Here is a 26768-nt window from a genome sequence, read left to right on the forward strand (position 1 = left end):
CTAATGAATACATTACATGCTTAGCTACAATCTCCAAATCACTTTTCCAGCTACTTTCTGGATAAATCACTCATTTCCAAAGTCTGACACAGCATACTGCATCAAAAACTGCTGCTTTATATCCTCACCTAACGACCCTAACTTTAGAAGACGCACACCATGTATTGTTTTGTGGCAAATTTCTTCTTAAAGCATTTTTTGTAAGTCAACAGAAGACTTCTTTTTTTCCCACTATGTTGAAGTAATTTCGTGTAAACACACATTTCTCTTGTGTTCTTAACAGTTCTTCCACCCTCTCTTTTTTGGCATATTAGTCAACAAAAGGATGGGTTCACACACATTTTGTAGGCCGGTTAGCTCAGCTGGTCAGAGCGTGGTGCTAATAACGCCAAGGTCATGGGTTCAATCCCCATACTGGCCATTCAACAGCCATCCAACGTGCTGTCTCATGATAGACTGTGGATTTTATTGGGTGGGATCCAACAAAAAACCTCTGCCAACTTCCAGGTGACAGATCGGGCCACGTAAGCTTTATGACCTTCATTGGCAGATAATACTCTGGCTTAGTGGGTGGATCCACTGTGCATGTGGCAGGTAGGACTACATTTTTAAGAGCGTGATACATGGGAGAAATGCTGTGGCATGCACTTATTTCAAGCAACAATCAATTATTTCAAGCAACAATCAAGCAATATCCACCAGCCACGTGAGCAACCCAACACCAGCAGTTGATTCAACCAGACTCCAACGAACGTTCGTGAAAAGAGGGAGCTTCTGCCAGACCACGTGGCCTAACGGACAAGGCGTCTGACTTCGGATCAGAAGATTGAGGGTTCAAGTCCCTTCGTGGTTTGTTGTGAGTCCTTGAGGAGCAGGCATGCGTTCCCAGTTAGATTGCAGCAGGCCAACCTCGGATCCTTTATGTCATCCAAAATTGCTACACTTTTGTCAATTTCATGTCCTTCAACAGAGACTCTACGAGTTCTCAAACGAGGCTCGAATGGCCAGGTTGCGGACTGAAGCCATGAACTTGGCCTTATCAGTGCCAGGCCCCAGTGGTCTTGGCTTAGAAGCAACCATAGAAAGTCAATAACATGCCATGACCTCAAGCGACATGGGTGAAAAAATCACGACTTGGAAGCAGGCTGTTGGTGGAACTACACCTGCATAGGTGGCTTCTGATCAGTAGGAGCTTCCAAGAGTTGGCTTTCATTGGTACTGCTTGAAGTAATTTCTTGTAAACACACATTTCTCTTGTGTTGTTAACAGTTCTTCCACCCTCTTTTTTGGTATATCAGTCAACAGAATGATTTTGTAGGCCGGTTAGCTCAGCTGGTCAGAGCGTGGTGCTAATAACGCCAAGGTCATGGGTTCAATCCCCATACTGGCCATTCCAACAGCCATCCAACGTGCTGTCTCATGATAGACTGTGGATTTTTTTTGGGTGGGATCCAAGAAAAAACCTCTGCCAACTTCCAGGTGAGTGATGTACGCAACTACAAATGACAGCAAACCACAAAATTCACTGACACATGACACGCTAATGAATACATTACATGCTTAGCTACAATCTCCAAATCACTTTTCCAGCTACTTTCTGGATAAATCACTCATTTCCAAAGTCTGACACAGCATACTGCATCAAAAACTGCTGCTTTATATCCTCACCTAACGACCCTAACTTTAGAAGACGCACACCATGTATTGTTTTGTGGCAAATTTCTTCTTAAAGCATTTTTTGTAAGTCAACAGAAGACTTCTTTTTTTCCCACTATGTTGAAGTAATTTCGTGTAAACACACATTTCTCTTGTGTTCTTAACAGTTCTTCCACCCTCTCTTTTTTGGCATATTAGTCAACAAAAGGATGGGTTCACACACATTTTGTAGGCCGGTTAGCTCAGCTGGTCAGAGCGTGGTGCTAATAACGCCAAGGTCATGGGTTCAATCCCCATACTGGCCATTCAACAGCCATCCAACGTGCTGTCTCATGATAGACTGTGGATTTTATTGGGTGGGATCCAACAAAAAACCTCTGCCAACTTCCAGGTGACAGATCGGGCCACGTAAGCTTTATGACCTTCATTGGCAGATAATACTCTGGCTTAGTGGGTGGATCCACTGTGCATGTGGCAGGTAGGACTACATTTTTAAGAGCGTGATACATGGGAGAAATGCTGTGGCATGCACTTATTTCAAGCAACAATCAATTATTTCAAGCAACAATCAAGCAATATCCACCAGCCACGTGAGCAACCCAACACCAGCAGTTGATTCAACCAGACTCCAACGAACGTTCGTGAAAAGAGGGAGCTTCTGCCAGACCACGTGGCCTAACGGACAAGGCGTCTGACTTCGGATCAGAAGATTGAGGGTTCAAGTCCCTTCGTGGTTTGTTGTGAGTCCTTGAGGAGCAGGCATGCGTTCCCAGTTAGATTGCAGCAGGCCAACCTCGGATCCTTTATGTCATCCAAAATTGCTACACTTTTGTCAATTTCATGTCCTTCAACAGAGACTCTACGAGTTCTCAAACGAGGCTCGAATGGCCAGGTTGCGGACTGAAGCCATGAACTTGGCCTTATCAGTGCCAGGCCCCAGTGGTCTTGGCTTAGAAGCAACCATAGAAAGTCAATAACATGCCATGACCTCAAGCGACATGGGTGAAAAAATCACGACTTGGAAGCAGGCTGTTGGTGGAACTACACCTGCATAGGTGGCTTCTGATCAGTAGGAGCTTCCAAGAGTTGGCTTTCATTGGTACTGCTTGAAGTAATTTCTTGTAAACACACATTTCTCTTGTGTTGTTAACAGTTCTTCCACCCTCTTTTTTGGTATATCAGTCAACAGAATGATTTTGTAGGCCGGTTAGCTCAGCTGGTCAGAGCGTGGTGCTAATAACGCCAAGGTCATGGGTTCAATCCCCATACTGGCCATTCCAACAGCCATCCAACGTACTGTCTCATGATAGACTGTGGATTTTTTTGGGTGGGATCCAAGAAAAAACCTCTGCCAACTTCCAGGTGAGTGATGTACGCAACTACAAATGACAGCAAACCACAAAATTCACTGACACATGACACGCTAATGAATACATTACATGCTTAGCTACAATCTCCAAATCACTTTTCCAGCTACTTTCTGGATAAATCACTCATTTCCAAAGTCTGACACAGCATACTGCATCAAAAACTGCTGCTTTATATCCTCACCTAACGACCCTAACTTTAGAAGACGCACACCATGTATTGTTTTGTGGCAAATTTCTTCTTAAAGCATTTTTTGTAAGTCAACAGAAGACTTCTTTTTTTCCCACTATGTTGAAGTAATTTCGTGTAAACACACATTTCTCTTGTGTTCTTAACAGTTCTTCCACCCTCTCTTTTTTGGCATATTAGTCAACAAAAGGATGGGTTCACACACATTTTGTAGGCCGGTTAGCTCAGCTGGTCAGAGCGTGGTGCTAATAACGCCAAGGTCATGGGTTCAATCCCCATACTGGCCATTCAACAGCCATCCAACGTGCTGTCTCATGATAGACTGTGGATTTTATTGGGTGGGATCCAACAAAAAACCTCTGCCAACTTCCAGGTGACAGATCGGGCCACGTAAGCTTTATGACCTTCATTGGCAGATAATACTCTGGCTTAGTGGGTGGATCCACTGTGCATGTGGCAGGTAGGACTACATTTTTAAGAGCGTGATACATGGGAGAAATGCTGTGGCATGCACTTATTTCAAGCAACAATCAATTATTTCAAGCAACAATCAAGCAATATCCACCAGCCACGTGAGCAACCCAACACCAGCAGTTGATTCAACCAGACTCCAACGAACGTTCGTGAAAAGAGGGAGCTTCTGCCAGACCACGTGGCCTAACGGACAAGGCGTCTGACTTCGGATCAGAAGATTGAGGGTTCAAGTCCCTTCGTGGTTTGTTGTGAGTCCTTGAGGAGCAGGCATGCGTTCCCAGTTAGATTGCAGCAGGCCAACCTCGGATCCTTTATGTCATCCAAAATTGCTACACTTTTGTCAATTTCATGTCCTTCAACAGAGACTCTACGAGTTCTCAAACGAGGCTCGAATGGCCAGGTTGCGGACTGAAGCCATGAACTTGGCCTTATCAGTGCCAGGCCCCAGTGGTCTTGGCTTAGAAGCAACCATAGAAAGTCAATAACATGCCATGACCTCAAGCGACATGGGTGAAAAAATCACGACTTGGAAGCAGGCTGTTGGTGGAACTACACCTGCATAGGTGGCTTCTGATCAGTAGGAGCTTCCAAGAGTTGGCTTTTATTGGTACTGCTTGAAGTAATTTCTTGTAAACACACATTTCTCTTGTGTTGTTAACAGTTCTTCCACCCTCTTTTTTGGTATATCAGTCAACAGAATGATTTTGTAGGCCGGTTAGCTCAGCTGGTCAGAGCGTGGTGCTAATAACGCCAAGGTCATGGGTTCAATCCCCATACTGGCCATTCCAACAGCCATCCAACGTGCTGTCTCATGATAGACTGTGGATTTTTTTTGGGTGGGATCCAAGAAAAAACCTCTGCCAACTTCCAGGTGAGTGATGTACGCAACTACAAATGACAGCAAACCACAAAATTCACTGACACATGACACGCTAATGAATACATTACATGCTTAGCTACAATCTCCAAATCACTTTTCCAGCTACTTTCTGGATAAATCACTCATTTCCAAAGTCTGACACAGCATACTGCATCAAAAACTGCTGCTTTATATCCTCACCTAACGACCCTAACTTTAGAAGACGCACACCATGTATTGTTTTGTGGCAAATTTCTTCTTAAAGCATTTTTTGTAAGTCAACAGAAGACTTCTTTTTTTCCCACTATGTTGAAGTAATTTCGTGTAAACACACATTTCTCTTGTGTTCTTAACAGTTCTTCCACCCTCTCTTTTTTGGCATATTAGTCAACAAAAGGATGGGTTCACACACATTTTGTAGGCCGGTTAGCTCAGCTGGTCAGAGCGTGGTGCTAATAACGCCAAGGTCATGGGTTCAATCCCCATACTGGCCATTCAACAGCCATCCAACGTGCTGTCTCATGATAGACTGTGGATTTTATTGGGTGGGATCCAACAAAAAACCTCTGCCAACTTCCAGGTGACAGATCGGGCCACGTAAGCTTTATGACCTTCATTGGCAGATAATACTCTGGCTTAGTGGGTGGATCCACTGTGCATGTGGCAGGTAGGACTACATTTTTAAGAGCGTGATACATGGGAGAAATGCTGTGGCATGCACTTATTTCAAGCAACAATCAATTATTTCAAGCAACAATCAAGCAATATCCACCAGCCACGTGAGCAACCCAACACCAGCAGTTGATTCAACCAGACTCCAACGAACGTTCGTGAAAAGAGGGAGCTTCTGCCAGACCACGTGGCCTAACGGACAAGGCGTCTGACTTCGGATCAGAAGATTGAGGGTTCAAGTCCCTTCGTGGTTTGTTGTGAGTCCTTGAGGAGCAGGCATGCGTTCCCAGTTAGATTGCAGCAGGCCAACCTCGGATCCTTTATGTCATCCAAAATTGCTACACTTTTGTCAATTTCATGTCCTTCAACAGAGACTCTACGAGTTCTCAAACGAGGCTCGAATGGCCAGGTTGCGGACTGAAGCCATGAACTTGGCCTTATCAGTGCCAGGCCCCAGTGGTCTTGGCTTAGAAGCAACCATAGAAAGTCAATAACATGCCATGACCTCAAGCGACATGGGTGAAAAAATCACGACTTGGAAGCAGGCTGTTGGTGGAACTACACCTGCATAGGTGGCTTCTGATCAGTAGGAGCTTCCAAGAGTTGGCTTTCATTGGTACTGCTTGAAGTAATTTCTTGTAAACACACATTTCTCTTGTGTTGTTAACAGTTCTTCCACCCTCTTTTTTGGTATATCAGTCAACAGAATGCTTTTGTAGGCCGGTTAGCTCAGCTGGTCAGAGCGTGGTGCTAATAACGCCAAGGTCATGGGTTCAATCCCCATACTGGCCATTCCAACAGCCATCCAACGTGCTGTCTCATGATAGACTGTGGATTTTTTTTGGGTGGGATCCAAGAAAAAACCTCTGCCAACTTCCAGGTGAGTGATGTACGCAACTACAAATGACAGCAAACCACAAAATTCACTGACACATGACACGCTAATGAATACATTACATGCTTAGCTACAATCTCCAAATCACTTTTCCAGCTACTTTCTGGATAAATCACTCATTTCCAAAGTCTGACACAGCATACTGCATCAAAAACTGCTGCTTTATATCCTCACCTAACGACCCTAACTTTAGAAGACGCACACCATGTATTGTTTTGTGGCAAATTTCTTCTTAAAGCATTTTTTGTAAGTCAACAGAAGACTTCTTTTTTTCCCACTATGTTGAAGTAATTTCGTGTAAACACACATTTCTCTTGTGTTCTTAACAGTTCTTCCACCCTCTCTTTTTTGGCATATTAGTCAACAAAAGGATGGGTTCACACACATTTTGTAGGCCGGTTAGCTCAGCTGGTCAGAGCGTGGTGCTAATAACGCCAAGGTCATGGGTTCAATCCCCATACTGGCCATTCAACAGCCATCCAACGTGCTGTCTCATGATAGACTGTGGATTTTATTGGGTGGGATCCAACAAAAAACCTCTGCCAACTTCCAGGTGACAGATCGGGCCACGTAAGCTTTATGACCTTCATTGGCAGATAATACTCTGGCTTAGTGGGTGGATCCACTGTGCATGTGGCAGGTAGGACTACATTTTTAAGAGCGTGATACATGGGAGAAATGCTGTGGCATGCACTTATTTCAAGCAACAATCAATTATTTCAAGCAACAATCAAGCAATATCCACCAGCCACGTGAGCAACCCAACACCAGCAGTTGATTCAACCAGACTCCAACGAACGTTCGTGAAAAGAGGGAGCTTCTGCCAGACCACGTGGCCTAACGGACAAGGCGTCTGACTTTGGATCAGAAGATTGAGGGTTCAAGTCCCTTCGTGGTTTGTTGTGAGTCCTTGAGGAGCAGGCATGCGTTCCCAGTTAGATTGCAGCAGGCCAACCTCGGATCCTTTATGTCATCCAAAATTGCTACACTTTTGTCAATTTCATGTCCTTCAACAGAGACTCTACGAGTTCTCAAACGAGGCTCGAATGGCCAGGTTGCGGACTGAAGCCATGAACTTGGCCTTATCAGTGCCAGGCCCCAGTGGTCTTGGCTTAGAAGCAACCATAGAAAGTCAATAACATGCCATGACCTCAAGCGACATGGGTGAAAAAATCACGACTTGGAAGCAGGCTGTTGGTGGAACTACACCTGCATAGGTGGCTTCTGATCAGTAGGAGCTTCCAAGAGTTGGCTTTCATTGGTACTGCTTGAAGTAATTTCTTGTAAACACACATTTCTCTTGTGTTGTTAACAGTTCTTCCACCCTCTTTTTTGGTATATCAGTCAACAGAATGATTTTGTAGGCCGGTTAGCTCAGCTGGTCAGAGCGTGGTGCTAATAACGCCAAGGTCATGGGTTCAATCCCCATACTGGCCATTCCAACAGCCATCCAACGTACTGTCTCATGATAGACTGTGGATTTTTTTGGGTGGGATCCAAGAAAAAACCTCTGCCAACTTCCAGGTGAGTGATGTACGCAACTACAAATGACAGCAAACCACAAAATTCACTGACACATGACACGCTAATGAATACATTACATGCTTAGCTACAATCTCCAAATCACTTTTCCAGCTACTTTCTGGATAAATCACTCATTTCCAAAGTCTGACACAGCATACTGCATCAAAAACTGCTGCTTTATATCCTCACCTAACGACCCTAACTTTAGAAGACGCACACCATGTATTGTTTTGTGGCAAATTTCTTCTTAAAGCATTTTTTGTAAGTCAACAGAAGACTTCTTTTTTTCCCACTATGTTGAAGTAATTTCGTGTAAACACACATTTCTCTTGTGTTCTTAACAGTTCTTCCACCCTCTCTTTTTTGGCATATTAGTCAACAAAAGGATGGGTTCACACACATTTTGTAGGCCGGTTAGCTCAGCTGGTCAGAGCGTGGTGCTAATAACGCCAAGGTCATGGGTTCAATCCCCATACTGGCCATTCAACAGCCATCCAACGTGCTGTCTCATGATAGACTGTGGATTTTATTGGGTGGGATCCAACAAAAAACCTCTGCCAACTTCCAGGTGACAGATCGGGCCACGTAAGCTTTATGACCTTCATTGGCAGATAATACTCTGGCTTAGTGGGTGGATCCACTGTGCATGTGGCAGGTAGGACTACATTTTTAAGAGCGTGATACATGGGAGAAATGCTGTGGCATGCACTTATTTCAAGCAACAATCAATTATTTCAAGCAACAATCAAGCAATATCCACCAGCCACGTGAGCAACCCAACACCAGCAGTTGATTCAACCAGACTCCAACGAACGTTCGTGAAAAGAGGGAGCTTCTGCCAGACCACGTGGCCTAACGGACAAGGCGTCTGACTTCGGATCAGAAGATTGAGGGTTCAAGTCCCTTCGTGGTTTGTTGTGAGTCCTTGAGGAGCAGGCATGCGTTCCCAGTTAGATTGCAGCAGGCCAACCTCGGATCCTTTATGTCATCCAAAATTGCTACACTTTTGTCAATTTCATGTCCTTCAACAGAGACTCTACGAGTTCTCAAACGAGGCTCGAATGGCCAGGTTGCGGACTGAAGCCATGAACTTGGCCTTATCAGTGCCAGGCCCCAGTGGTCTTGGCTTAGAAGCAACCATAGAAAGTCAATAACATGCCATGACCTCAAGCGACATGGGTGAAAAAATCACGACTTGGAAGCAGGCTGTTGGTGGAACTACACCTGCATAGGTGGCTTCTGATCAGTAGGAGCTTCCAAGAGTTGGCTTTTATTGGTACTGCTTGAAGTAATTTCTTGTAAACACACATTTCTCTTGTGTTGTTAACAGTTCTTCCACCCTCTTTTTTGGTATATCAGTCAACAGAATGATTTTGTAGGCCGGTTAGCTCAGCTGGTCAGAGCGTGGTGCTAATAACGCCAAGGTCATGGGTTCAATCCCCATACTGGCCATTCCAACAGCCATCCAACGTGCTGTCTCATGATAGACTGTGGATTTTTTTTGGGTGGGATCCAAGAAAAAACCTCTGCCAACTTCCAGGTGAGTGATGTACGCAACTACAAATGACAGCAAACCACAAAATTCACTGACACATGACACGCTAATGAATACATTACATGCTTAGCTACAATCTCCAAATCACTTTTCCAGCTACTTTCTGGATAAATCACTCATTTCCAAAGTCTGACACAGCATACTGCATCAAAAACTGCTGCTTTATATCCTCACCTAACGACCCTAACTTTAGAAGACGCACACCATGTATTGTTTTGTGGCAAATTTCTTCTTAAAGCATTTTTTGTAAGTCAACAGAAGACTTCTTTTTTTCCCACTATGTTGAAGTAATTTCGTGTAAACACACATTTCTCTTGTGTTCTTAACAGTTCTTCCACCCTCTCTTTTTTGGCATATTAGTCAACAAAAGGATGGGTTCACACACATTTTGTAGGCCGGTTAGCTCAGCTGGTCAGAGCGTGGTGCTAATAACGCCAAGGTCATGGGTTCAATCCCCATACTGGCCATTCAACAGCCATCCAACGTGCTGTCTCATGATAGACTGTGGATTTTATTGGGTGGGATCCAACAAAAAACCTCTGCCAACTTCCAGGTGACAGATCGGGCCACGTAAGCTTTATGACCTTCATTGGCAGATAATACTCTGGCTTAGTGGGTGGATCCACTGTGCATGTGGCAGGTAGGACTACATTTTTAAGAGCGTGATACATGGGAGAAATGCTGTGGCATGCACTTATTTCAAGCAACAATCAATTATTTCAAGCAACAATCAAGCAATATCCACCAGCCACGTGAGCAACCCAACACCAGCAGTTGATTCAACCAGACTCCAACGAACGTTCGTGAAAAGAGGGAGCTTCTGCCAGACCACGTGGCCTAACGGACAAGGCGTCTGACTTCGGATCAGAAGATTGAGGGTTCAAGTCCCTTCGTGGTTTGTTGTGAGTCCTTGAGGAGCAGGCATGCGTTCCCAGTTAGATTGCAGCAGGCCAACCTCGGATCCTTTATGTCATCCAAAATTGCTACACTTTTGTCAATTTCATGTCCTTCAACAGAGACTCTACGAGTTCTCAAACGAGGCTCGAATGGCCAGGTTGCGGACTGAAGCCATGAACTTGGCCTTATCAGTGCCAGGCCCCAGTGGTCTTGGCTTAGAAGCAACCATAGAAAGTCAATAACATGCCATGACCTCAAGCGACATGGGTGAAAAAATCACGACTTGGAAGCAGGCTGTTGGTGGAACTACACCTGCATAGGTGGCTTCTGATCAGTAGGAGCTTCCAAGAGTTGGCTTTCATTGGTACTGCTTGAAGTAATTTCTTGTAAACACACATTTCTCTTGTGTTGTTAACAGTTCTTCCACCCTCTTTTTTGGTATATCAGTCAACAGAATGATTTTGTAGGCCGGTTAGCTCAGCTGGTCAGAGCGTGGTGCTAATAACGCCAAGGTCATGGGTTCAATCCCCATACTGGCCATTCCAACAGCCATCCAACGTGCTGTCTCATGATAGACTGTGGATTTTTTTTGGGTGGGATCCAAGAAAAAACCTCTGCCAACTTCCAGGTGAGTGATGTACGCAACTACAAATGACAGCAAACCACAAAATTCACTGACACATGACACGCTAATGAATACATTACATGCTTAGCTACAATCTCCAAATCACTTTTCCAGCTACTTTCTGGATAAATCACTCATTTCCAAAGTCTGACACAGCATACTGCATCAAAAACTGCTGCTTTATATCCTCACCTAACGACCCTAACTTTAGAAGACGCACACCATGTATTGTTTTGTGGCAAATTTCTTCTTAAAGCATTTTTTGTAAGTCAACAGAAGACTTCTTTTTTTCCCACTATGTTGAAGTAATTTCGTGTAAACACACATTTCTCTTGTGTTCTTAACAGTTCTTCCACCCTCTCTTTTTTGGCATATTAGTCAACAAAAGGATGGGTTCACACACATTTTGTAGGCCGGTTAGCTCAGCTGGTCAGAGCGTGGTGCTAATAACGCCAAGGTCATGGGTTCAATCCCCATACTGGCCATTCAACAGCCATCCAACGTGCTGTCTCATGATAGACTGTGGATTTTATTGGGTGGGATCCAACAAAAAACCTCTGCCAACTTCCAGGTGACAGATCGGGCCACGTAAGCTTTATGACCTTCATTGGCAGATAATACTCTGGCTTAGTGGGTGGATCCACTGTGCATGTGGCAGGTAGGACTACATTTTTAAGAGCGTGATACATGGGAGAAATGCTGTGGCATGCACTTATTTCAAGCAACAATCAATTATTTCAAGCAACAATCAAGCAATATCCACCAGCCACGTGAGCAACCCAACACCAGCAGTTGATTCAACCAGACTCCAACGAACGTTCGTGAAAAGAGGGAGCTTCTGCCAGACCACGTGGCCTAACGGACAAGGCGTCTGACTTCGGATCAGAAGATTGAGGGTTCAAGTCCCTTCGTGGTTTGTTGTGAGTCCTTGAGGAGCAGGCATGCGTTCCCAGTTAGATTGCAGCAGGCCAACCTCGGATCCTTTATGTCATCCAAAATTGCTACACTTTTGTCAATTTCATGTCCTTCAACAGAGACTCTACGAGTTCTCAAACGAGGCTCGAATGGCCAGGTTGCGGACTGAAGCCATGAACTTGGCCTTATCAGTGCCAGGCCCCAGTGGTCTTGGCTTAGAAGCAACCATAGAAAGTCAATAACATGCCATGACCTCAAGCGACATGGGTGAAAAAATCACGACTTGGAAGCAGGCTGTTGGTGGAACTACACCTGCATAGGTGGCTTCTGATCAGTAGGAGCTTCCAAGAGTTGGCTTTCATTGGTACTGCTTGAAGTAATTTCTTGTAAACACACATTTCTCTTGTGTTGTTAACAGTTCTTCCACCCTCTTTTTTGGTATATCAGTCAACAGAATGATTTTGTAGGCCGGTTAGCTCAGCTGGTCAGAGCGTGGTGCTAATAACGCCAAGGTCATGGGTTCAATCCCCATACTGGCCATTCCAACAGCCATCCAACGTACTGTCTCATGATAGACTGTGGATTTTTTTTGGGTGGGATCCAAGAAAAAACCTCTGCCAACTTCCAGGTGAGTGATGTACGCAACTACAAATGACAGCAAACCACAAAATTCACTGACACATGACACGCTAATGAATACATTACATGCTTAGCTACAATCTCCAAATCACTTTTCCAGCGACTTTCTGGATAAATCACTCATTTCCAAAGTCTGACACAGCATACTGCATCAAAAACTGCTGCTTTATATCCTCACCTAACGACCCTAACTTTAGAAGACGCACACCATGTATTGTTTTGTGGCAAATTTCTTCTTAAACCATTTTTTGTAAGTCAACAGAAGACTTTTTTTTCCCACTATGTTGAAGTAATTTCTTGTAAACACACATTTCTCTTGTGTTCTTAACAGTTCTTCCACCCTCTCTTTTTTGGTATATTAGTCAACAAAAGGATGGGTTCACACACATTTTGTAGGCCGGTTAGCTCAGCTGGTCAGAGCGTGGTGCTAATAACGCCAAGGTCATGGGTTCAATCCCCATACTGGCCATTCAACAGCCATCCAACGTGCTGTCTCATGATAGACTGTGGATTTTATTGGGTGGGATCCAACAAAAAACCTCTGCCAACTTCCAGGTGACAGATCGGGCCACGTAAGCTTTATGACCTTCATTGGCAGATAATACTCTGGCTTAGTGGGTGGATCCACTGTGCATGTGGCAGGTAGGACTACATTTTTAAGAGCGTGATACATGGGAGAAATGCTGTGGCATGCACTTATTTCAAGCAACAATCAATTATTTCAAGCAACAATCAAGCAATATCCACCAGCCACGTGAGCAACCCAACACCAGCAGTTGATTCAACCAGACTCCAACGAACGTTCGTGAAAAGAGGTAACTTCTGCCAGACCACGTGGCCTAACGGACAAGGCGTCTGACTTCGGATCAGAAGATTGAGGGTTCAAGTCCCTTCGTGGTTTGTTGTGAGTCCTTGAGGAGCAGGCATGCGTTCCCAGTTGGATTGCAGCAGGCCAACCTCGGATCCTTTATGTCATCCAAAATTGCTACACTTTTGTCAATTTCATGTCCTTCAACAGAGACTCTACGAGTTCTCAAACGAGGCTCGAATGGCCAGGTTGCGGACTGAAACCATGAACTTGGCCTTATCAGTGCCAGGCCCCAGTGGTCTTGGCTTAGAAGCAACCATAGAAAGTCAATAACATGCCATGACCTCAAGCGACATGGGTGAAAAAATCACGACTTGGAAGCAGGCTGTTGGTGGAACTACACCTGCATAGGTGGCTTCTGATCAGTAGGAGCTTCCAAGAGTTGGCTTTCATTGGTACTGCTTGAAGTAATTTCTTGTAAACACACATTTCTCTTGTGTTGTTAACAGTTCTTCCACCCTCTTTTTTGGTATATTAGTCAACAGAATGATTTTGTAGGCCGGTTAGCTCAGCTGGTCAGAGCGTGGTGCTAATAACGCCAAGGTCATGGGTTCAATCCCCATACTGGCCATTCCAACAGCCATCCAACGTACTGTCTCATGATAGACTGTGGATTTTTTTGGGTGGGATCCAAGAAAAAACCTCTGCCAACTTCCAGGTGAGTGATGTACGCAACTACAAATGACAGCAAACCACAAAATTCACTGACACATGACACGCTAATGAATACATTACATGCTTAGCTACAATCTCCAAATCACTTTTCCAGCTACTTTCTGGATAAATCACTCATTTCCAAAGTCTGACACAGCATACTGCATCAAAAACTGCTGCTTTATATCCTCACCTAACGACCCTAACTTTAGAAGACGCACACCATGTATTGTTTTGTGGCAAATTTCTTCTTAAAGCATTTTTTGTAAGTCAACAGAAGACTTCTTTTTTTCCCACTATGTTGAAGTAATTTCGTGTAAACACACATTTCTCTTGTGTTCTTAACAGTTCTTCCACCCTCTCTTTTTTGGCATATTAGTCAACAAAAGGATGGGTTCACACACATTTTGTAGGCCGGTTAGCTCAGCTGGTCAGAGCGTGGTGCTAATAACGCCAAGGTCATGGGTTCAATCCCCATACTGGCCATTCAACAGCCATCCAACGTACTGTCTCATGATAGACTGTGGATTTTATTGGGTGGGATCCAACAAAAAACCTCTGCCAACTTCCAGGTGACAGATCGGGCCACGTAAGCTTTATGACCTTCATTGGCAGATAATACTCTGGCTTAGTGGGTGGATCCACTGTGCATGTGGCAGGTAGGACTACATTTTTAAGAGCGTGATACATGGGAGAAATGCTGTGGCATGCACTTATTTCAAGCAACAATCAATTATTTCAAGCAACAATCAAGCAATATCCACCAGCCACGTGAGCAACCCAACACCAGCAGTTGATTCAACCAGACTCCAACGAACGTTCGTGAAAAGAGGGAGCTTCTGCCAGACCACGTGGCCTAACGGACAAGGCGTCTGACTTCGGATCAGAAGATTGAGGGTTCAAGTCCCTTTGTGGGTTGTAGTGAGTCATATACACACATATATATAATAGGGGTGTAACGATACACAAAATTGAAGTTTCGGTTCAATATTTTGGTGTCACGGTTCGATATTTTTTCCGATACAAAAATCATTATTTTGAATTTAGTTTATTGAGTTGACCTCTTTTATTGGTCTGCTTTGGATTTCTTCATTATTTTTCATATTTTGGGGTAATAAACACCCACTTTTTAAAAGAAATTAAACATCTGTGTCCTCTGTGTTTTTTCCTTGGTTCGTGACCCAATCTGTGACATGTCTGTTTCTATAGAAGAGGTATGTGTTCAATTTCTAAGGCCTGAAGTGCAGCTGGGCTTACAAGTCTAACCTATCTTGCAAACATCTTTCTGTTCTATCAGTGTATAAAACATTACAAGTAGGTTTTACAATGAACAACATGATCAACATAAAACTCTTTTGTAAAGTTAAACTAACCAATATCTTGGTCTGTACCACACTGAACCATGATCACAATGACTGTACTTGTGGGATTATCTAGGATGTCTTGGGGGATCTAGTTGAAGATGGCCACATCGTTTGAAAGTCTTGCAAGCAGAAGGTCTTAAAAGTATTGATTGCAACTTAAATATAAAGTAAACAGGAATATAATCTGCACATGCCTGCTGCAGTATGACATCAGCTTGAGGTATAAATTGAACATTAACGCTATCATTCCACAGTGTGGCACTGCAACACAAAACAGCACAGTTGTTCTTTATGTGTGAGTGTTTGAATGTGTGTGTGAATGGGTGGATGACTGGATATGTAAAGCGCTTTGGGGTCCTTAGGGACTAGTAAAGCGCTATATAAATACAGGCCATTTACCATTTACAGTGACTTTGTGGTTGTAGCAACCAGTAATTTACAAATAATCTAGTCATTCTGGCTTCAGAATATCTAAAAGAATAAATGGTTTGACATAAAGCTCAGGTGGAGCAGGTGTGTGAGTGTAGAGCAGAAGGAGTGGAGGAGTCTCAGTGTGCCTGGAACTACTGTGTACGATAGAGCAGCAGCAGAGCAGTCCAGATGTGTCAGTCACAGAACTGATAGTGAACTGCTCTGATAGTGGGGTCTTTTCTCAGAGCAGTTCATTCAGTGTTACAGACAGACAGACAGACTTTTATTTTTTTTCAGCATACAGCAAGTGTACAAAGAATTGCATTTTAATATTTAATATTTTTATATTATTGTATATTTATATAATATAATATATAAATATATTAAAATTAGTGCTGTCAATAGTTTAAAAACATTAACTAATTAATCTTGCAATTTTCTGTAATTAATCGCGATTAATCGCAATTGCCTGGTTGGAATTACATTTTTTCAACTTTATATTTAAGCTTGTAACTGACATTTATGCAGTATAATGAAGTAAATGCAGAATGAACACAAAGGATGTATGCTTAAATTCAAAGGGAATTTGAATACTTTTCTTCGATCTTTTAGCACAGTTTCTCTCTTGTGAAATACAACTTTTTAAAAAACCTATATACTAATATATAATATAAATTAGTGTTCTCGCAATCCTGGTCTTTGTCTCCTTAATGATACCTCTGAAATCTCCTTAAAACAAATGCAATGCAAAATGTTGTTCGCTGGATTTACATCCGCAAAGAAGACTATTACAAAGCAATGGTTCTGTCCTGACATTTGTATGGAATCATTCTGGAGACGATGTCTTATCCGTGTTATTGGTTTTGAACATACCACAGCAAAATTAAATAAAGCTCGACCCACAACTGTTGACGCTTGGAAAATCTTCTCATCCAGAGTTATCTCCTGGAAGAGGCAATAATTGGTTTTAACTTTGTGTTTTTGTGTCTTTTCTTTGCTGTCCCTATGCCTTGTTTGCTAATGTTTGCTTTGCTACTGCAGTTTACAGTTGTGCTGTATATGTCTGTACCCCCCACCCCCCCAACCCCGTTTTAAATCAATAAAATGTTGATCACAAAAAAAAATTAGTGTTCTCAAACAATTAAAATGTTTAATCAGATTCATCACATGGTTACAGTGGCTTAATTTTGATTAATCACGATTAAATGTCATTCATTTTTATTCTTTATTAATTGCATTTCATTTTGCATGAGCGAACAGACTCGAAAAAAGGGAAAATATCCGCACTTAACATGTTTATTGAACATCTTGAACATTCATGTTAACAAAAAACTCTGTAAACATTTATCTACTCTCTCTGTCAATCTTGGGGAGGCACTTCAAGTCGTTGAAACAAGGAACCAAAGCTATGTAAAGCGTGTGTTCTCAATGATGTTAACAGGTCTGCAGTTTGTTGCAATCCACTTGGCAGTTGTATCAGTCATTATGTCCGAGGTAGACTTACTGAGTCCCCGATGCTCCGTGAGTGGTTTGTCGCAAGCTGGGTGACGCATTAGCCAAAGTGTTAGCAGTGTTGGGTAAGTTACTTTAAAAAAGTAATTAATCACTAATTACTAATTACTTAATCAATATTGTATTTAAAATACTTATCTAATTACTGTGTCTGAAAAGTAACTTAATTACTCAATAAGTAATTTAACTAAATGCTTCTTAAAATCCCTATAAACCTTGAGTGGACAAACAATAGAAATTAAACTCTTTAAATAATAAATACATTTTTTAAAGATGGAGACTCTACAGTACACAGCGGTAGCATCTCTTCCACAATGTAGCCTGCAACTATTTTTTAAGCTCACCTTCAGACGCTTTCTGTGCTGCTGAAGTAAAATCACGTTTTGCCTGCTTAGCAGGAGTTGCCGCGGTGTTATCCATGGATGATGAACAAGGATCACGCAGAAGTGTTCGTCTATGCGCTCGTGTCAGGCGCTTCGGTAGATTACTCATGCTATTAACAGCGTCCGATAGTTTTTACATATTACTGTAATGTTCTTGTCTGCTTGTTTCAGAAAAGTGAAAATACGGGAATATTTCCATTTCATAAAACAGCCACTCGCTTCAGCCGAGTCCGACAACTTCCGCTTTACAATACGACTATGCAGCAACCTGGCGCAAAATGACGTGCACCTGCACTACAACGATGTTAAAGCGAAAGAGTTTACTTCTACGTTTAGAAGATAAATTATTGAAATTAAATAATGATATTCAGCGAGTTTAATTATTTTACAATGTAACGCAAGTACATTGCGGCTAACATCAACCAAGGAACTGATCTAGAAACAAAACTCGGAAATGATGGAAAATAACAAAGGATGAAACTATATTAAACTAGAACATCAGTAAACCCACAAAGCTCAAAGGTTTGATGGGGTCGTCGATGCAGGAACCATGCAGGTCAGCTGAGAGAAGAGTCTGTGGTGGAGGTGAGGAGAAGAGAAGTTCCAACAATAGTCATCTGTACTTCTTTTCATTCCTCTATCAGGCACAGGCAAGCTAGCTCTGCTTTCCACTCCACCTCGCAGTTACATGGCTCAGTCAGAGTGTCTCTACACACAGTGCTGCTGCTTCAACTTCTCTGAATCATTAGGACACAATTTATCCTCTTGCTCCACACACGCACCCTGCTGTTCACTCTGACTGTTTCACAGGGAAGGGCTAACTTTTAGAGAGACAAAGAAAGAACTGAGGTGATAACTTAGCGTTCACAGAAAGTCCTTTCTGGCAGTCAGTATTAAGCACATGTAGTATAAAGAGCAGTGAGGACTTGTTCAGAGCAGCTGTGTGGGACAGCCAGCTTTAGCATGTTAACATGTTGGAGTGAACAAATTGAGCTCGAAGCTCATATACCTGCAGAAATTTTTAGCTTTCACTCAAATGCAAAGAGGAAATAAACTACTGAGCATCCAGAAATCCCCATTGCTGTACGAACACTTAAGTAAACATACAGGGAGTGCAGAATTATTAGGCAAATGAGTATTTTGTCCACATCATCCTCTTCATGCATGTTGTCTTACTCCAAGTTGTATAGGCTCGAAAGCCTACTACCAATTAAGCATATTAGGTGATATGCATCTCTGTAATGAGAAGGGGTGTTGTCTAATGACATCAACACCCTATATCAGGTGTGTATAATTATTAGGCAACTTCCTTTCTTTTGGCAAAATGGGTCAAAAGAAGGACTTGACAGGCTCAGAAAAGTAAAAAAAAAAAGGTGTGCAATACTCAGAGACATGGCCAAGGTAAGAAAGGCTGAAAGACGACCACCACTGAACAAGACAAACAAGCTGAAACGTCAAGACTGGGCCAAGAAATATCTCAAGACTGGTTTTTCTAAGGTTTTATGGACTGATGAAATGAGAGTGAGTCTTGATGGGCCAGATGGATGGGCCCGTGGCTGGATTGGTAAAGGGCAGAGAGCTCCAGTCCGACTCAGACGCCAGCAAGGTGGAGGTGGAGTACTGGTTTGGGCTGGTATCATCAAAGATGAGCTTGTGGGGCATTTTCGGGTTGAGGATGGAGTCAAGCTCAACTCCCAGTCCTACTGCCAGTTTCTGGAAGACACCTTCTTCAAGCAGTGGTACAGGAAGAAGTCTGCATCCTTCAAGAAAAACATGATTTTCATGCAGGACAATGCTCCATCACACGCGTCCAAGTACTCCACAGCGTGGCTGGCAAGAAAGGGTATAAAAGAAGAAAAACTCATGACATGGCCACCTTGTTCACCTGATCTGAACCCCATTGAGAACCTGTGGTCCATCATCAAATGTGAGATTTACAAGGAGGGAAAACAGTACACCTCTCTGAACAGTGTCTGGGAGGCTGTGGTTGCTGCTGCACGCAATGTTGATGGTGAACAGATCAAAACACTGACAGAATCCATGGATGGCAGGCTTTTGAGTGTCCTTGCAAAGAAAGGTGGCTATATTGGTCACTGATTTGTTTTTGTTTTGTTTTTGAATGTCAGAAATGTATATTTGTGAATGTGGAGATGTTATATTGGTTTCACTGGTAAAAATAAATAATTGAAATGGGTATATATTTGTTTTTTGTTCAGTTGCCTAATAATTATGCACAGTAATAGTCACCTGCACACACAGATATCCCCCTAAAATAGCTAAAACTAAAAACAAACTAAAAACTACTTCCAAAAACATTCAGCTTTGATATTAATGAGTTTTTTGGGTTCATTGAGAACATGGTTGTTGTTCAATAATAAAATTATTCCTCAAAAATACAACTTGCCTAATAATTCTGCACTCCCTGTACTAGAAATATGATGATTGTTCTCTGCAATAAGAGCAAGCTGTTTGTAGGTTTTAGTCACCCTGATCTCAGAGTTTTAACAAAGATGACATTTATTAGTGTGATTTCAAATGTGATGCTCCTGCAGTTTGATCTATGAGAACCACTGTCTCTGTACGTCTTGTAAGGCTGTCAGCTGGAATTCAGCTTTATCTCCTGTAGGCATGAACACTAGTGATGTGACATTCTTTATCGAGGCTTCAAAGCTTGTGTCGAGTAATGGAGGGGGCATTTCCGCGATGCGCGTAACGAAGCTTGCTTCATTTATGGGAGGAGCTGAAAATGATGACGTCCAAAGCCTCGCCGCCCGGCTGTACGACGTGACTGGTTCAGGAAGTGGTTCGAACTTTGCCGCGAGCTATGGCAGCGATATAAACCCCTCAGACTTCATTCAAAATGTGGGTGTTTGATGGAGAGAGTTGCGGTTAGTGAGAGTTTGGAGACAGTTTGGAGGTTTAGGAGAGTGAGGAGAGAAAGTCAGGAGAGAATGGAGCCAGGTAAGAAGAGGAGGATGTCCTCCCCTGTGTGGTAACATTTTGATCTTATTCCTCCCAACAAGATATGTAAATTTCTACAGAAGATGTATTTTCATAATAGTGGTGGTGCAATACAATTTATGTTAAGCTGTCTTTACTTTTGCACAAGGTGAAGTGTTTGCTATGTGCCAGTGAGCTGGGATATAACAACAACACCTCATCCATGCTTAGGCACTACAGAGCTTTGCATGAGAATAAGGGGAACACCGATTGTGGAGCAAGACCAGGTGAGCCATCAAATGCAATGATAATATAGCATGCAGTAATGTTACTAAATGATATAACAATATTATACAACTGTAATAAGTTACGTGTGTGATATTTATATTTGTGCTTTGTCTTTATTGTCTTTCCTCAGGAGAACAATCTCAAATAGATGAAGACCTGGTTAGCATGGTGATTGAGGACTCCCAGCCATTTAGCATTGTGGAGGACAAAGGATTTGTTAAATCATTAAATCCTAGCTATGTTCTCCTCACTAAAAAGGCCATAAAAGCAGTGAAAATGCGTTTTTACAGAATAAAATGTGAACAGGGTGTCCATACCTCAACGTTACAAAAGCACAACCACTGTCCACACCCCAACCACACCTCACCTCACAGTAAATGATCATTTCCATTTTAAGCATTTCCAACTAATGATTTTCCATACTGCCAGTATAAATATACACAGTATACTGCCATCACTACAATATACATGTTTTGCACACTCCTTTTGTTGTTGACATTTACAGGCTGTGTGCAAAATGCCACACTCTTCAAATTCATGCCAACTAATATTTTTACGTCCAGTAGATGTCCTACTAGAGCAAATGAAGCTTCAAGACGCATTGCGCAGGGGTGAACCAATTGAATGAAAAGCTTCAGTGCTTCATGAAGCTTCATCTGCCCATCACTAATGAACACAGTGATGACAGTCATCTTCACGCCAACTCAAACACATGATCACAATAAGCTTCTAGCTGATGTGATTGGTTGGTTAATTGTCATCATTCTCCATTCACAACTATACTGAGGAAAAGAGCCATTGAGCCGTCTCTGTAGGTTTACAGGAAACAGTGGGTTTTTGCTTTTATACCACCTATCTTTTGCACAATACTGCTGAAAGTCGCAAGAGTGACTCCAACTCTTTACTTGACTCAGAATCTTTAGTCCACAGTGTTGACTCTTCATAAGAGACAGCTGCTCCACATTTGAATCCTGCAGGTTGTTGTTACCCAATTACTCCAGTTATTTCAGATGGGATGCTTGGGACTGAGAGCTGAAGTCAGAGTAGGACAGCTGATAATCCACAGCTGTCCAACCTTTATTAAACTTGATGAGATCAGATGTCTTAATATTTCATATTGTAACTTACAATGTATATTACTCTGTGTGTGTGGCAAAAACTGGATACCACTTTTATTTTGTTTTTTATTTGATTTGATTTTTTATTTTGTTTTTTGTTGCGAAAGAGGCTCATTTGAAAAATCTACTGTATATACACTGCATATTTATTTATCACACCACAGAGAAAAAAGAGGAGTTGATCGGCTTTTCTGTCGCGAGTTCGTGACCCTTTCTCAATATGCGTACTTGTGCGTACTTGCGTTCTCGTGTACTTGTGATACTTCATCAGTCAAAGTACTGTTCCAATTCTAAGTACGCATCAAGTCGAGAACGCGAAAAAGTTCCGGATGTGTTCTCGCTCCACCCGTTTTATCGAGCATGCATCAGTGGTGACTTGTGTGGACTTGGTACAGCTAAATATCCCAGAATGCATTTCGTCCAAAACTCAAACGCGGCAATGGCAGACGAGCGGGGCTAAAAACTTTTAAATATTACTCTTTCTGGGTCACAAAATAAACTTTTAAGTTATTTTCAAGCGAGAATGTAGCTGTGTAAACTTCAAATATCTGCTCGATTTATTAAGATATCATATATTTCCAAAGGCGCTCCGACGTTTTCGGAGACGTCTGTGACCCGCCAGCTACATAGCAGACAGCGAGGTCGAGGATCATTAGAGCCAGCGAGAACAGCGGACCCCCGGCACATCGTTTTCAACGGTCTCGAAATTACTTGCGTACTTAGAATTGAGAAAAGGCCCGCCTCTCTTGTTTGCTTATTGCCCACTTCGCGCCAAAAGAGAGGAGATTTTGGCAGAAAATTAAAGCGAATGGTAGTTTAGAATTGAACAAATTCCTTTAAGCTTCAGTATTACAAAATACACTTATCAATTGTCTTATAACTAACAACATTTGTCTAAGCTCTTGGTGGCGCTGTCACTTGGTGTTCGCTCGCTCTGTGGTAGAGTATCACTTCCTGTTCCTGCTCAAACACAGTGGTGTTTCTGAGTAGCTTATTTGCTTAGCAATTTAATTAACAACTTTTAAATACATTCTTCTTTCATAGTATAATCTTCACGTGCTTCATCCGAAGCACACTTTCTGTGTACTCACTACCTAATTTATAGCCAAAGTATTCACTCACTGTCTCTGTACTGTCTCGCTAGCTTAGCTTAGCTCGTAGCCGACTCATTAGCACCATGGCTACTTCACCTCTCCCTCCTGCACTTTCTTCAAATCAAATCAAATCACTTTTTATTGTCACATCACATGTGCAGGCACACTGGCACAGCACATGCGAGTGAAATTCTTGTGTGCGAGCCCCACAAGCAACAGAGATGTGCAAACACAACAACATAAACGAGCAAAATACAAGAATGGCCAACCTGAAACTAATAAATATATGTACAATATATAATAGTGTATGCATTTCTGGATGTGTATACTAAATATTTTCCTACGTGTGTGTGTGTGTGTGTGTGTGTGTGTGTGTGTGTGTGTATACACATTTTTACAAATTAAATAGTAAAAAAAAATAAATAAATAATAATAATAATAATAATAATAATAATAATAATAATAAAATATATAAAATATACAGAGTTGAATATGTGCAAAACAAGTGGCATTTATATACAGTGTGGAGTGCATAATGTTGAAGTTCCAGTAGTGAAGCTGAGGTGTCTATGACGTGTTCAGCAGTCTGATGGCCTGATGGAAAAAGCTGTCTCTCAGTCTGCTGGTACGGGACCGGATGCTGCAGAACCTCCTTCCTGATGGAAGTAGTCTGAACAGTTTATGGCTGGGGTGACTGGAGTCCTTGATGATCCTCCCCGCTTTCCTCAGGCAGCGCTTCCTGTAGATGTCTTGGAGGGAGGGAAGCTCACCTCCAATTATCCGTTCAGATCACCGCACTACTCGCTGGAGAGCTTTGCAGTTGTAGGCGGTGCTGTTGCCATACCAGGTGGTGATGCATCCAGTGAGGATGCTCTCAATGGCACAGTGATAGAAGGTCCTGAGGATGCGGGGGCTCATGCCGAATCTTTTCAGTCTCCTGAGAAAGAAGAGGCGCTGCTGCGCCTTCTTCACTGTTTTGTTTGTGTGTACTGACCACGTAAGATCCTCAGCCAGATGTACTCCAAGGAACCGGAAGCTGCTCACTCTCTCCACAGCAGCGCCGTTGATGGTGATGGGGGTGTGTACTTCTCTGCACCTCCGGAAGTCCACTATCAACTCCTTTGTCTTTGCGACGTTGAGGGTGAGATGGTTGTCTTGACACCAGTGGGTCAGGGCGCTGACCTCCTCCCTGTAAGCTGTCTCATCACCGTTGGTGATAAGACCCACCACTGTAGTGTCGTCCGCAAACTTCACAATGATGTTGGAGTTGTTAGTGGCTGTGCAGTCGTAGGTGTAGAGTGAGTACAGGAGAGGGCTCAGTACACACCCCTGTGGAGCACCAGTGTTCAGTGTGATGGGGGATGAGGTGATGCTGCCCAGTCTGACCACCTGGCGTCTGTCAGACAGGAAGCTAAGGATCCAGCTGCAGAGGGAGCTGCTCAGTCCTAGATCCTGCAGTTTCCTGTCCAGCTTCGAGGGAACGATGGTATTGAATGCTGAGCTGTAATCTACAAACAGCATCCTCACATACGTGTCTCTCTTCTCCAGGTGTGACAGGGCAGTGTGTAGTGTCAGGGCTATGGCATCATCAGTGGACCTGTTGTGGCGGTATGCGAACTGTAGAGGGTCCAGTGAGTCGGGTAGTGCAGAGCAGATGAAGTCCCTGACCAGCTTCTCGAAGCATTTGCTTACGATGGGGGTCAGGGCTACAGGTCGCCAGTCGTTCAATGAGGAGATGGTGGAGGATTTGGGTACAGGGACGACGGTGGCCATTTTGAAGCAGGCTGGGACTACAGACAGAGAGAGGGAAAGGTTGAAGATGTGCGTGAACACTCCAGCCAGCTGAGCCGCGCATGACCTGAGGACGCGGCCGGGAATCCCGTCCGGACCAGTAGCTTTGCGTGCGTTCACCTTCCTGAAGCACTTCCGCACATCCTCCTCAGACACAGTGTGCGCACTGACGTCATCCGCGGTGCGCACACTGTTTCTTGCTCATTGTGTCAGATGTTTAGTTACTCCTCGGCCTCCTTTAGCAGTAATGATATCTGTAACAAATGTAGCATATTTGCAGCGCTGGAGGCCAGGATTACTGAATTGGAGACTCGGCTTCGCACCCTTCATTCACCCGTAGCTAGCCAGGCCCCTGTAGCTGGTGCAGCCGAAGATAGCGTAGGCCCCGCTAGCTGTTCCCCGGCAGATCCCAAGCAGCTGGGGAAAGAGGGCGGCTGGGTCACGGTGAGGAGGAAGCATAGTCCTAAACAGAAGCCCCAGGTACACCACCAACCCGTTCATGTGTCTAACCGTTTTTCCCCACTCGGCGACACACCCGCCGGGGGTCAAACTCTGGTAATTGGTGATTCTGTTCTCAGACATGTGAAGCTAGAGACACCGGCAACCATAGTCAATTGTCTTCCAGGGGCCAGAGCAGGCAACATTGAAGTAAATTTAAAACTGCTGGCTAAGGGTAAACGTAAATTCAGTAAGATCATAATTCACGTCGGCAGTAATGACACCCGGTTACGCCAATCGGAGGTCACTAAAGTCAATATTGAATCGGTGTGCAACTTTGCCAAAACAATGTCGGACTCTGTAGTTTTCTCTGGTCCCCTCCCCAATCAGACCAGGAGTGACATGTTTAGCCGCATGTTCTCCTTAAATTGCTGGCTGTCTGAGTGATGTCCCAGAAACGATGTGGGCTTCATAGATAATTGGCAAACCTTCTGGAGGAAACCTGGTCTTGTTAGGAGAGACGGCATCCATCCCACTTTGGATGGAGCAGCTCTCATTTCTAGAAACATGGACAAATTTATTAAACCCCCCAAAATATGACTATCCAGAGTTGGGACCAGGAAGCAAAGTTGCAGTCTTACACGCCTCTCTGCAGCTTCTCTCCTCCTGCTACCCCCCCAAAAACCCATCTCCATAGAGACTGTGTCAGCTTCCAAAAAGACAAAAAACAAACTAAAAACCAGCAACAAACAACTTAAACATAAACAATTACAAAGAAAGAACAATACAGTATCCACATCTGAACCAAAGAGTAAAACAGTGAAATGTGGATTATTAAATATTAGGTCTCTCTCCTCCAAGTCTCTGTTAGTACATGACTTAATAATTGATCAACAAATTGATTTACTCTGCCTTACAGAAACCTGGTTGCAGCAGGATGATTATGTTAGTTTAAATGAATCAACACCCCCGAGTCATTCTAACTACCAGAAATCTCGAAGTACAGGCCGAGGGGGCGGTGTGGCAGCAATTTTTCACACCAGCCTATTAATTAATGAAAGACCAAGACAGACTTTTAATTCATTTGAAAGCCTGATGCTTAGCCTCGTCCACCCCAGCTGTAAAACTCAGAAACCAGTCTTACTTGTTATCATCTATCGTCCACCTGGGCCTTACACAGAGTTTCTGTCTGATTTCTCAGACTTTATATCTAATTTAGTTCTGAGCTCAGATAAAATAATTATTGTGGGTGATTTTAACATCCATGTAGATGCTAAAAATGACACCCTCAACATGGCATTTAATCTGTTATTAGACTCAATTGGTTTCTCTCAAAATGTAAAAGAACCCACCCACCACTTTAATCACACTCTAGATCTTGTTTTAACATATGGCATAGAAACTGAACATTTAACAGTGTTTCCTGAAAACCCTCTCCTGTCTGATCATTTCCTGATAACATTTACTTTTACAATAATTGATTACACAGCGGTGAAGAGTAGACTTTCTCAAAGTAGATGTCTTTCTGAAAGTGCTGTAACTAAGTTTAAGAATATAATCCACCCACTGTTCTCATCTCCAATGTCCTGTACCAACACAGAGCAGAGCAGCTATCTGAACGCTACCCCAACAGAGGTCG

The 26768-nt window shown here is 43.1% G+C and overlaps 28 non-coding genes across 28 annotated transcripts; all 28 read left to right on the forward strand.

The window, feature by feature from the left end:
• The first annotated feature begins 347 nt into the window (after positions 1–347).
• On the forward strand, positions 348–421 carry trnai-aau (transfer RNA isoleucine (anticodon AAU)). The gene has a single exon. It is a non-coding gene; the product is annotated as a tRNA-Ile (tRNA).
• Positions 422–780: 359 nt separating this feature from the next.
• trnar-ucg (transfer RNA arginine (anticodon UCG)) lies at positions 781–853 on the forward strand. Its single transcript has one exon. It is a non-coding gene; the product is annotated as a tRNA-Arg (tRNA).
• Positions 854–1317: 464 nt separating this feature from the next.
• trnai-aau (transfer RNA isoleucine (anticodon AAU)) lies at positions 1318–1391 on the forward strand. The gene has a single exon. It is a non-coding gene; the product is annotated as a tRNA-Ile (tRNA).
• Positions 1392–1887: 496 nt separating this feature from the next.
• Positions 1888–1961, forward strand: trnai-aau (transfer RNA isoleucine (anticodon AAU)). The gene has a single exon. It is a non-coding gene; the product is annotated as a tRNA-Ile (tRNA).
• A 359-nt stretch (positions 1962–2320) lies between these two features.
• On the forward strand, positions 2321–2393 carry trnar-ucg (transfer RNA arginine (anticodon UCG)). The gene has a single exon. It is a non-coding gene; the product is annotated as a tRNA-Arg (tRNA).
• Positions 2394–2857: 464 nt separating this feature from the next.
• trnai-aau (transfer RNA isoleucine (anticodon AAU)) lies at positions 2858–2931 on the forward strand. The gene has a single exon. It is a non-coding gene; the product is annotated as a tRNA-Ile (tRNA).
• A 495-nt stretch (positions 2932–3426) lies between these two features.
• On the forward strand, positions 3427–3500 carry trnai-aau (transfer RNA isoleucine (anticodon AAU)). Its single transcript has one exon. It is a non-coding gene; the product is annotated as a tRNA-Ile (tRNA).
• Positions 3501–3859: 359 nt separating this feature from the next.
• trnar-ucg (transfer RNA arginine (anticodon UCG)) lies at positions 3860–3932 on the forward strand. Its single transcript has one exon. It is a non-coding gene; the product is annotated as a tRNA-Arg (tRNA).
• Positions 3933–4396: 464 nt separating this feature from the next.
• Positions 4397–4470, forward strand: trnai-aau (transfer RNA isoleucine (anticodon AAU)). The gene has a single exon. It is a non-coding gene; the product is annotated as a tRNA-Ile (tRNA).
• A 496-nt stretch (positions 4471–4966) lies between these two features.
• Positions 4967–5040, forward strand: trnai-aau (transfer RNA isoleucine (anticodon AAU)). Its single transcript has one exon. It is a non-coding gene; the product is annotated as a tRNA-Ile (tRNA).
• Positions 5041–5399: 359 nt separating this feature from the next.
• trnar-ucg (transfer RNA arginine (anticodon UCG)) lies at positions 5400–5472 on the forward strand. The gene has a single exon. It is a non-coding gene; the product is annotated as a tRNA-Arg (tRNA).
• Positions 5473–5936: 464 nt separating this feature from the next.
• On the forward strand, positions 5937–6010 carry trnai-aau (transfer RNA isoleucine (anticodon AAU)). Its single transcript has one exon. It is a non-coding gene; the product is annotated as a tRNA-Ile (tRNA).
• Positions 6011–6506: 496 nt separating this feature from the next.
• Positions 6507–6580, forward strand: trnai-aau (transfer RNA isoleucine (anticodon AAU)). Its single transcript has one exon. It is a non-coding gene; the product is annotated as a tRNA-Ile (tRNA).
• Positions 6581–6939: 359 nt separating this feature from the next.
• trnaq-uug (transfer RNA glutamine (anticodon UUG)) lies at positions 6940–7012 on the forward strand. The gene has a single exon. It is a non-coding gene; the product is annotated as a tRNA-Gln (tRNA).
• Positions 7013–7476: 464 nt separating this feature from the next.
• Positions 7477–7550, forward strand: trnai-aau (transfer RNA isoleucine (anticodon AAU)). The gene has a single exon. It is a non-coding gene; the product is annotated as a tRNA-Ile (tRNA).
• A 495-nt stretch (positions 7551–8045) lies between these two features.
• On the forward strand, positions 8046–8119 carry trnai-aau (transfer RNA isoleucine (anticodon AAU)). The gene has a single exon. It is a non-coding gene; the product is annotated as a tRNA-Ile (tRNA).
• Positions 8120–8478: 359 nt separating this feature from the next.
• Positions 8479–8551, forward strand: trnar-ucg (transfer RNA arginine (anticodon UCG)). Its single transcript has one exon. It is a non-coding gene; the product is annotated as a tRNA-Arg (tRNA).
• A 464-nt stretch (positions 8552–9015) lies between these two features.
• On the forward strand, positions 9016–9089 carry trnai-aau (transfer RNA isoleucine (anticodon AAU)). Its single transcript has one exon. It is a non-coding gene; the product is annotated as a tRNA-Ile (tRNA).
• Positions 9090–9585: 496 nt separating this feature from the next.
• Positions 9586–9659, forward strand: trnai-aau (transfer RNA isoleucine (anticodon AAU)). The gene has a single exon. It is a non-coding gene; the product is annotated as a tRNA-Ile (tRNA).
• Positions 9660–10018: 359 nt separating this feature from the next.
• trnar-ucg (transfer RNA arginine (anticodon UCG)) lies at positions 10019–10091 on the forward strand. Its single transcript has one exon. It is a non-coding gene; the product is annotated as a tRNA-Arg (tRNA).
• A 464-nt stretch (positions 10092–10555) lies between these two features.
• On the forward strand, positions 10556–10629 carry trnai-aau (transfer RNA isoleucine (anticodon AAU)). Its single transcript has one exon. It is a non-coding gene; the product is annotated as a tRNA-Ile (tRNA).
• Positions 10630–11125: 496 nt separating this feature from the next.
• On the forward strand, positions 11126–11199 carry trnai-aau (transfer RNA isoleucine (anticodon AAU)). Its single transcript has one exon. It is a non-coding gene; the product is annotated as a tRNA-Ile (tRNA).
• A 359-nt stretch (positions 11200–11558) lies between these two features.
• On the forward strand, positions 11559–11631 carry trnar-ucg (transfer RNA arginine (anticodon UCG)). Its single transcript has one exon. It is a non-coding gene; the product is annotated as a tRNA-Arg (tRNA).
• A 464-nt stretch (positions 11632–12095) lies between these two features.
• trnai-aau (transfer RNA isoleucine (anticodon AAU)) lies at positions 12096–12169 on the forward strand. Its single transcript has one exon. It is a non-coding gene; the product is annotated as a tRNA-Ile (tRNA).
• Positions 12170–12663: 494 nt separating this feature from the next.
• trnai-aau (transfer RNA isoleucine (anticodon AAU)) lies at positions 12664–12737 on the forward strand. The gene has a single exon. It is a non-coding gene; the product is annotated as a tRNA-Ile (tRNA).
• A 359-nt stretch (positions 12738–13096) lies between these two features.
• On the forward strand, positions 13097–13169 carry trnar-ucg (transfer RNA arginine (anticodon UCG)). Its single transcript has one exon. It is a non-coding gene; the product is annotated as a tRNA-Arg (tRNA).
• Positions 13170–13633: 464 nt separating this feature from the next.
• Positions 13634–13707, forward strand: trnai-aau (transfer RNA isoleucine (anticodon AAU)). The gene has a single exon. It is a non-coding gene; the product is annotated as a tRNA-Ile (tRNA).
• A 495-nt stretch (positions 13708–14202) lies between these two features.
• trnai-aau (transfer RNA isoleucine (anticodon AAU)) lies at positions 14203–14276 on the forward strand. Its single transcript has one exon. It is a non-coding gene; the product is annotated as a tRNA-Ile (tRNA).
• The last annotated feature ends 12492 nt before the right edge of the window (positions 14277–26768 follow it).

Source organism: Diplotaxodon limnothrissa, linkage group LG23 (genome assembly GCF_057381915.1).
Source record: "Diplotaxodon limnothrissa isolate DT_005_m linkage group LG23, D_limnothrissa_male_GT1.1, whole genome shotgun sequence".
Taxonomy (NCBI): domain Eukaryota; kingdom Metazoa; phylum Chordata; class Actinopteri; order Cichliformes; family Cichlidae; genus Diplotaxodon; species Diplotaxodon limnothrissa.